We start from the raw sequence: 8735 nt of genomic DNA, 5'->3' as shown, positions 1-8735 counted from the left end.
CTTTGATTTAGGGGAAAAAAAAAAGGAAATTTAAAATATCGTTCCATCTATTTATTTTTCTCTGTTATCTCCTGGAATATTGGCTGAATGCCACTGATATTTTTCCAGTGATGTGGATGAAGGTGTTATGTACAGAGCGACACAAAAGCATTTCAAAGTAAATTCAGCTACTTTCTCAAAAGTTCATCTTTTGTACCCACTTCTGACTATTTCTAGGAAATTAAGAACATTAATATCTCTTCTCCCTCTGTCAATAAAAATTATGAAGGCCGGAAGACAGACAGTTATGAGTCATTAGGCTGACTTCCTGCAAAACACCAGTCGCTGAATTTCACCCAGAAATCCTTGCAAACCCATAACTCCAAGTTGACTTCGATCATACTGTTAGAAAGATGTCCAGTTTTGATTTAAATATTTCAAGGGATGGAGAATCCATTAAATCCCCATGGTAATTTGTTCCAACAGATAATTACCCTCACTTCTAAAAATGTGTTCCTTATTTCCTGTCTGTATTAACATAGCTTCAGCTTCCAATCACTAGGTCTCTATTCTTTCCTTTATCTTCCAGAATTAAAAAGCCTTTATCTCTGTAGGCAATTACAGAGAGTGATTAAAACTTTAATCTAAAAGGCCAATATATGGAACATTTTTTCACCTTAGTATCAAAGGCTTCCCTTTTCCAGTTATACTGTAAAGAAGGAGTAAACTCTGAGTGGAATTACTGTGAAGAAGGAAAGATCAGACTCTTCCCTCAAGCCACTTTACTTGAACAGGCAGAAACAAAGCAACTAATCCATAAGGATCAGTATTAAAATCAACAGCTTTATTATGTCCTACTTTGCACTTTATTTCCACATGCCCCAGTGTTTTGCAATACAGATTTCGTTTCGATTGGACAGTCAGTCTTGGCTCCACATTTTCAGTATTTAAGTCAGACTCCCAATATCACTTCAATGGGATATTTAGGCCAACAGCAACTTATCTTGACTTCCTTACTTCCAAATGAGGCAGACTACCGCAGAAGGCACCAGAACTTCTCCAGGTAACATTTATTTGAAGCCAGATTGAATCCTAGGGGACCATTCCAGCACTGCCTTGTACCCTGTATCACTCAGTTGGGTGGGGTTGCCCAGTACTAATGCTGGCCTACAGGCAATGACTTTATACAGTGGGCAAGGAAGGAAAAGGGACAGTGCCTTTAGCAAATCAGATTTTTGCCTGACTAACCATTTATAATAAGATTAGTGAAAGGCATTCCATTTTTCTGCTTAAATGTCCTTTGCAACTGTCATGGTAAAAACACGTTTTGTAGCCTGCAATCTTTTTTGGCACAACTGAAACTTTTTGCATAGCCTACTGATTTATTGTCTTGATGATCTTTTCTTCTGCCTTAGTAGTTCAAGATGTCTCTTGTGACGTTGCTTTTGAAAACCTGATACCTGAATAGAATTCATTCCTCTTTAGCCACTACCAAAAGGTAACAATTTCAACGATAATGTAATGGTTCATAATATATACATAAGCCAAGCAGACCAGATCAAGTGACATTCACATGAAATGTTAACCCCAAAACTAGGTCCCTAAATCCCTGTGTAATTACAGCTATCAATATGTTTAGTGCACATGTATCCACCATCCCTTTAAGAGTTCAGTTTGATCCTTTGGATGCAGATTTGCAGCTCCTGTGCAGTAAAGACCAAGATCAGATACTGTGTGCAGAATTCTAAGGTGTTTGTCTGAATGGATTTTTTCTGATGAGATTTTTGTTGAATTTAATGAGCACATACACTGCCCAAATGTGAAATATTATTTTTCTCACTGGTTATTTGGATAGTCTAAATTTATTGCAGATGAATTCCTTTTTATTCTTAGTTAAGTTTGCCTTTGTAAGCAGTGCCAGATTTGCCAGTTAATACACAAAAACATCACAGCCTTACAGACTGCAGCTTAAGTACAGATCTTGGTGCTTCTTTTTGTCATTAAGTTCAACTATCAACAGCATGCAGCCAATAAATGAAGAAGAGCCTCAGGAAATGTTTAGTTCTAAATCATTAATTGTTTTTTAATTCCTTCACAGCATTTTTTTATGAAGTCACCTTCCTAAAAATTTGTACAATCTTCTCTTTACGTAATCAAACATCTAGAGACATGTAGACTGCATCCAAAAATGAAAGGTGTCGCTCATTTGCATAGCTTGTTTCTATCTACCATTCCTCAACACACTGGCATTTCTTCCTGCAGTACAGTCTGATGACCCAGTGCATTTTTAGTATCCCAGCTTTTCCAGCAAGACAGGAATAAAAACCTTTCTCTCTGTTTCTCAGAGAGAAAGGTGAATGCTCTGCCTAATGTCACTTCCCTATTGACAATCAGTTTTGTAACAACTGATTGAGGGGCAGGAGAGAAACCTGTGCTCCTGCCTTCAGCCCTCACATGCCAAGCTGCAGCCTGGAATTTTTACAGCTCTCTCCTGAAACTCTGACAAGAAGGGTTTACAACAGAAATCTTGCCAGACCCTTAACCGTAGCGACGCCACTATAATATTTATAAGTACATTATACTCTTTCCAAACATATGCGCTTATTACTTATGTCTTTGCTTCTGCCTCTCTTCTGGGGGACTTTTCTGTATAAACAAAACAGATTCTCTTGCTTATACTTAGAAAATCTAATTGCTCTGCGTCTCTAGCTGTTATACAAACGCCCAAACAGCCAAGAGATTCTTTCACTGCATTTGCACAGCAGCAAGTCTCTACAAAAAACATAAACTTCCTTTTCCACTTTGCTCTTCTTCGCTTTCATAAATCTGCCCATTTCACTCGTGTTTGGATAAGACTCTTCTTTAAAAAAAAAAAAAAGAAGAAGTTAAAATAAAAAGATGCAAGTCTGAGGTGGATAGGCCATCAGTTATACAGACCAGCCTTACAAGAGCTGACAATTCTGTCCCTTTAAGTAAACAGAGGAACAGAAAAGATACATAAACAAAAAGACCACTTGCAGGGCTGACAGCTTGTCTGCTCCAGGAAAAGCAGGTTCCCAGGGAAAGTGATTGCCAAATAGTAATAGGGAGTGACAGGGATTTCCTAGATTTTCCATGAACATCTCAAAGCAGTTTTTTCCTGGGCACAGATATGCCCATTTCTGCTGATGAGTTAGACAGATGTGGCCTACATGTGAGAAACTGCTCAAAAGTAGCTAACCCAAAACAATACACGTTCTTCTCCACAAGGCTTTAGCTGGATTCAAAGTCACCAGAGCTTTTAGTGAACACAGACCAGGATGTCCTTACCTGCTGTTGGGTTGGGTTTGCATCAGGGTTTCAGGTTTGCAAATCACAGTCAAACTGAGGAATAATCTGACAGTGGCCTCAACTGAGCTTAAAGCAAAATGAAATAGCGCTCCATTCTGAAATAGTAGAATTCTGCTGAAATCATCTTTCTTGTGAGAGTTTAGCTGTTAAAATGGGTCTAGACCAACTCTAAAACAATAGGAAATCAAACATGTATAGGTATGAATACATAGCCTGATTCTAGTCAGGAGTGCTAGGTAAGTTTTCCACTTCAGCTGCCTTTTTACCCTTACTAAAAAATATTTCAGTTGCATCGTTGTATCTGTTTGAATGCTTAGATAATTCAGAAATTAAACTATTTCAAATTATGATATGCATAAGGCATGCAAAAAGGAAGTGGGGGGGGGGGGCAGGGCAAGAAAGACTTTTAAGTAAAAAAGTAATACCTAAAGCACATTATACACAGAAATTGTGTAAGTCAGGTAAATTACTCCTGCATGGGGTTTTCTGGAAAACAGTTTCTCTGGTCTCTCTGATGCTGATGCAGTCTCTCTTATCAGGAAAAAAGTATACTGGTCAGCATCTTCTACAGTTCTTCTGCAGTCATAAACAGGCTGTAAAAAAAAAGACACAACTTTTTTTAAAAAGCTACTATCACATAACAAAAGCCTTCCAAAATATTCTTTCCTGTTGCACTTTATTCTTTTGTAGTTTTTGTTTTCTCAAAAAAGGGATTTAGTTTTTGGTAAGCTCTTCTGTCTACACATATGACATATGTGGTATGGCTGCAGAAAGAATGGGGAAACAGTAGACTCAAGTTATCCCTAAATTATACGATGAGTTGTTTGAATGACTGATCTGGTCATAGCAGTAAGAAAATGATGTGAGGTTGGATGAATGTCTATATTTCTAATCCTGATAATTTTAAGGACGTGAAGACAAAGTTACCTGTGGGGGAAAAAAACCATTATGGAAGACCAAATATAATCCATCTATAGGTGGAATTGTATTAAGATTGTTCTTAAATATACATATGATTCCTCTCTCAAAATATTTGCATTAAATTCTGGGAATTAACCTAAGTATAACCTCCCACAAAACACCTCAGAACTCAGTCACTAATGCTGAAACCTAGCATTGATAGTAGGCCTGAGCTTCATTATCTGAAAATATGTCTGATCATTCATGATTCTTCTGAATTTGAGGAACTTAAGAAGGAATTAACCCCTGCACCGAAATGATAGGGCACAGAGATAAAGTCTAAAACATTCTTTCATTTTCCCTTTATTTTTGGCATGAGTTGTGTCAGAACACTTTAGCCTTGGATGAACTGTATCCTGACAACTGAAAATGTAAAGTCAGGAAGTTAAGAGACTATTAAGAAAAATGAGATCAGGGGAGCAAAAAAACATACAAATAAGTTTGATGACAAGGAACAAATTTCATTAAGAAGAAACCCACATGAGGAAAACCAGTTTCTACTTTGTTGTTGTAATGGACAAAGTCAGCAATATAAAACAACCAGGTCATCCATCTATTCCTGCAGGAAAACCACTGGAGCCTTCAATATCATAGTGTCAGCTGCTTTTCTATAGCCTGACCTCATGAGCTAAGAAGCATGAACTCTGCTAAAAAAGATTCCTTTGGGTTCAGTAAGGCTGCCTCCTGTTTTTAAGTTTGCTCTATGTGTGTGTGTGGGTACTGTGACACCTGCAGTCTGATACGGCTGTTATTGCTCTAACTAGGCAAACTAATTTAGGCACACGGGGTTTTTTTTTTAGTCATGCTTAAGTGGCTGATTTTTGCCTTTGAAAACAGGAAACAAGTGCTGTAATTGTAAAGAACTAATCTGGTAATTAAACCATTAAGGACAAGAAATCAAGGGTGGGTTTTGAGGGTAGTTTGCCTTTTTCTGGGTTGTTTTTTGGGGATTTTTTTGAGTCAGAAGCTTTCAATTGGACACAACTCAGACACAACTTTCCTTAACTAACCTCTGATTCTGCTTAGAGCACTAAGGAAGTGGAGAAGGAGGAGGACTTAAATGGACTGAACCAGAAAATAATAAAAGAAAAACAATACTATTCTCTGGAGAAATGAGTGTCATGATGAAAAATCAGTTTATTCTCAGTTAGAATAAATTTTGAAAGAAAGAAAACACAAGAAGATAATTTTCAAAGGAACTTCTCTCATAAAAAATTGATGTGTGTATCATGGGGCTAGCTTTAAAAAGGAAGCAATAATTTAAAGACCATTCTCTTTCCCAGAACCCTTGCTTCAAATTTTTAACAAAATAGTCAGGGGCAAGGCTGTTTAGAAAAGCAGTTAGATTCACCTGAATGTGATTTGGGCAGGGTTTTTTTCCTTCCTTTTGTTAATAAATTGTGATTAACAGCTAAAATGTATAAGCAGAGCTAAGTTGTTAAATCAAACTTAGTAAATCTGAGTGGCCAGCCAGGGAAAATGCTGGATTGAAGGAAGAATCATTTTGCTTTCCTGCTGCCCAAGACATATCAAAAGCTTTGCATCTACAGCTCATGAGTCAAATCTTGACCTTAGCTGCACCTGTAAGTGAAAGATAGGTACTGTGGGTGCACAGCTAATTAACAGCTTTGTTTCAGCTAGGTGTTAGAAGACCAAGCAAAGTTCCAGCAAATTTCACTCCTGAGAAACTAAACCAAGCATTTTTGAGAAATGACAGGACAACAGATAAATGCAGCCAACTATGTAAATCCACTGCTTGGCTTGTCAACGATGACATTAGGCAGGGTTCCTGGACAATATAGGGACGCAACCATCTTCTGGTTTTTGCTTCTTGACCTGTAACTGAAAGTTTTGAATTTAGGTCTGCCTTCCATGCTTATTTGCTGAAGATGATGGCCAGAAGCTGCCTCCAACCTCCTGCTATGTTCCGGCACTACACACCTGAGCCGAGGTACTTTCGCACACGGTGTCTCCTCAGATATTGGACAGGAATTTCCTCCCACACCACCGACAGAAGAACAAACCACATGAAAATGGAATGAGTCCTAAGACACTGAATATTTCCCCTCCCCATCCTGGATGTTTACAAGCATTCTTTGCTGTCAAAACAATGTTCGTACAAACCAGTGATTGTGCTGGGGTATTTCAGTCTAAGCATGTGGCTAGATATATAGAGAAACACTCAGAAAACAACTTTCTTAAACAAATAAACAGCTGAGCTCTTGAACTTTATGCTCACAGTAATCTGCCATCATTAATCCCACTCAGTGTTTGACATAGCAGCCTAAATGAGGAAGGCATGGAGAGCAGGGGAGTAGGGTTGAAAAAGGTCATAACCTTCTGTTTAAACTAGCTGAGAACCATTTTCTTAAACCTGGAATATAGGATGGGCCAGATCCATCTGCTCAGGAGCGTCAATCTTGTGAGGAAACAGACCTGATATCTTTGGCATGAGTGTTGCTAGAAGTATATGGATGGCATTCATAGTTAATTGCTAAAAGCCCAAAAGTCCCTTACAAGAAGATTCCATAGGCCAGCATAGCTTCTGTATCATAACTGTTCAGAGTCTCTTTCCGTTTAAAAAATGATAAAAACACAATCCAACTCCTAAGAAAGAGAGTTTCTGCATTAAGAAGATGCTTAGGGAAAAGGATCATTTCAGAAGTCTTGAAGAGGACTACAAACTACTGCTTCAAGCAGTACCCTTGATTTTCCTAAGAAAAGTCTCTCACCTATAGTCACAAATCCAGGTGGAGAAGCTGAGGTAGTCCCCATTGTCAACATGTATTATTCTCCTATGACACCAGAACATTACTAATTTATACACAAGTTACTGGAGTCATTCACATTATTTTCTTTGGGAAGGGGGAAGAAGAGAAGATGGCTGCTGAAGAGGTTGGGTGGGGAAAGAGATGCAGGCAAGGCAAACTGATTATTATTGCTGCTAACAAAACTTGCTCTTTTTTCCCTCATTGTCAAATAGTGCTGTTCAGCTGATGAAAACCAGATGGGCCCTCAGACATTTGATGAAGCAATATGGTCCACATGCTGAATGCTAACATGAAGCAAAGGTGCTAATTACTGGCTTGTAGGTTAAAAAAAAGAATGCTCCACCTGCACGCTATAACTTCTGAACCTTCATTTGCTAGGAACAGGAAAACTATAATGTAAACAACCTGTCCCACTCATTGTTCTTTTATGAGGGAAAATTTGAATTTTAAGGCAGATTACTACCCTGAGTGACAGAAAAATCTATGCAACTGGATTTGTCCATTGAACAGATTGAAGAATCAAACCATTTCTAGGTAGAGAGAGTAGCTGATGCCTAGTCTGGGACCAGCCATGTCCCTTAGTATTGCCTCAGCCTGGGCACAAATAGATCCTGAAAACCTTTAGCCTCCAGTAAAAAAAAATTAACAGAGTCCTAGAGCCTTAGCAGATAGGCCTGATTCCCAGTGCAGCAAGTGAGCCATGGACCCCTGCATGGGGGACTTTCATCCCTGCTGACTTACTGCTGCTGATGGAGCTTGCTTTGCTGCTGATATGCAGCAACTGATTGTTTGCTGTCACAAACAACACATGCTTACTGAGGAAGCTACAGAAGCTGGGAAGGTGACAGCCCTTCCCTCTCCATGATTAGTGTTATGTCTCATGGTGCACTGTAGAATAATTAAACCTTGAATTGAATGATGTGCTGTTGGCCGCCTTCCTCACCCTGGTGTCTTTCCACACTGTCAAATTTCCTCTTTTCAACTACATTGCCTTACCTTTCTTAAATTTTGCTCCAGGACAGATTTCCACCTTTCTTTCACCAATTTTTTTTCTCCTCAGAAGCCCCTTCACTACACGGTCCTGCCTGTGGCTGCAGCAGGGACATGGGTGAAGGCATAGGACCAGCTGGGTGTAGACACATCCCTCCCTCCAGGGCAGTGTTTGAAAGAAATGTGTGCTTGCCTCTGGCCAGTTAGCAGTCAGCAGCACCGCAGTGCTGTGCTCCTGTTTCTGATACACTTTCCTTCAGCAGCTCCACATGGTGGGGAGGGTGGTGGGGAAAACAAGTTCACAGTGTGACCCAGTCTAAAATCAGCAGAGCAATCCTTTCCTTGTCAACTTGTACCCAGCTTCCTGTTTTGATGCACCATTCCCTGACTACTATTTAATCCCAGTTTGGCTCTAAAAGTATTACAAAATACATTTTTGGCAATGGTTTTCTGAGATTCCTAGCAAAAAAAATTCATTTTTGGGAAGATGCCGAATTCTAATAAAGCTGTTCAGGGGAAATGTTTTCCAGCTATAGCTACTGTGACCACTTATTGCATTTAAGCACTGATGTTTGGAAATAACCTGTTATGGGAGAAATTGATACACACTTTTCTGGAAATGATTTATAAGTACTGTTTTCACCGAAAAGACTACCACTCTGCGGAACAGCGTGACCCTGGGACAAGGGACAAGATTAGACATAA

At 39.2% G+C, this 8735-nt stretch overlaps 1 long non-coding RNA gene across 2 annotated transcripts; it reads left to right on the top strand.

Annotated features, from left to right (window-relative positions):
* Positions 1-954: 954 nt before the first annotated feature.
* Positions 955-8565, top strand: LOC116451447. 2 transcript variants are annotated; one of them, XR_004243197.1, is made up of 3 exons: positions 955-1042; positions 1398-1477; positions 6131-8565. It is a non-coding gene; the product is annotated as an uncharacterized LOC116451447 (long non-coding RNA). The 2 variants fall into 2 exon arrangements; XR_004243196.1 differs by having other exon boundaries at positions 1395-1477.
* The last annotated feature ends 170 nt before the right edge of the window (positions 8566-8735 follow it).

This window comes from Corvus moneduloides, chromosome 1 (assembly GCF_009650955.1).
Source record: "Corvus moneduloides isolate bCorMon1 chromosome 1, bCorMon1.pri, whole genome shotgun sequence".
Lineage (NCBI taxonomy): Eukaryota > Metazoa > Chordata > Aves > Passeriformes > Corvidae > Corvus > Corvus moneduloides.
Note: the sequence above shows the minus strand (reverse complement) of the source record. Positions and strands in the feature narration are given on the sequence as shown.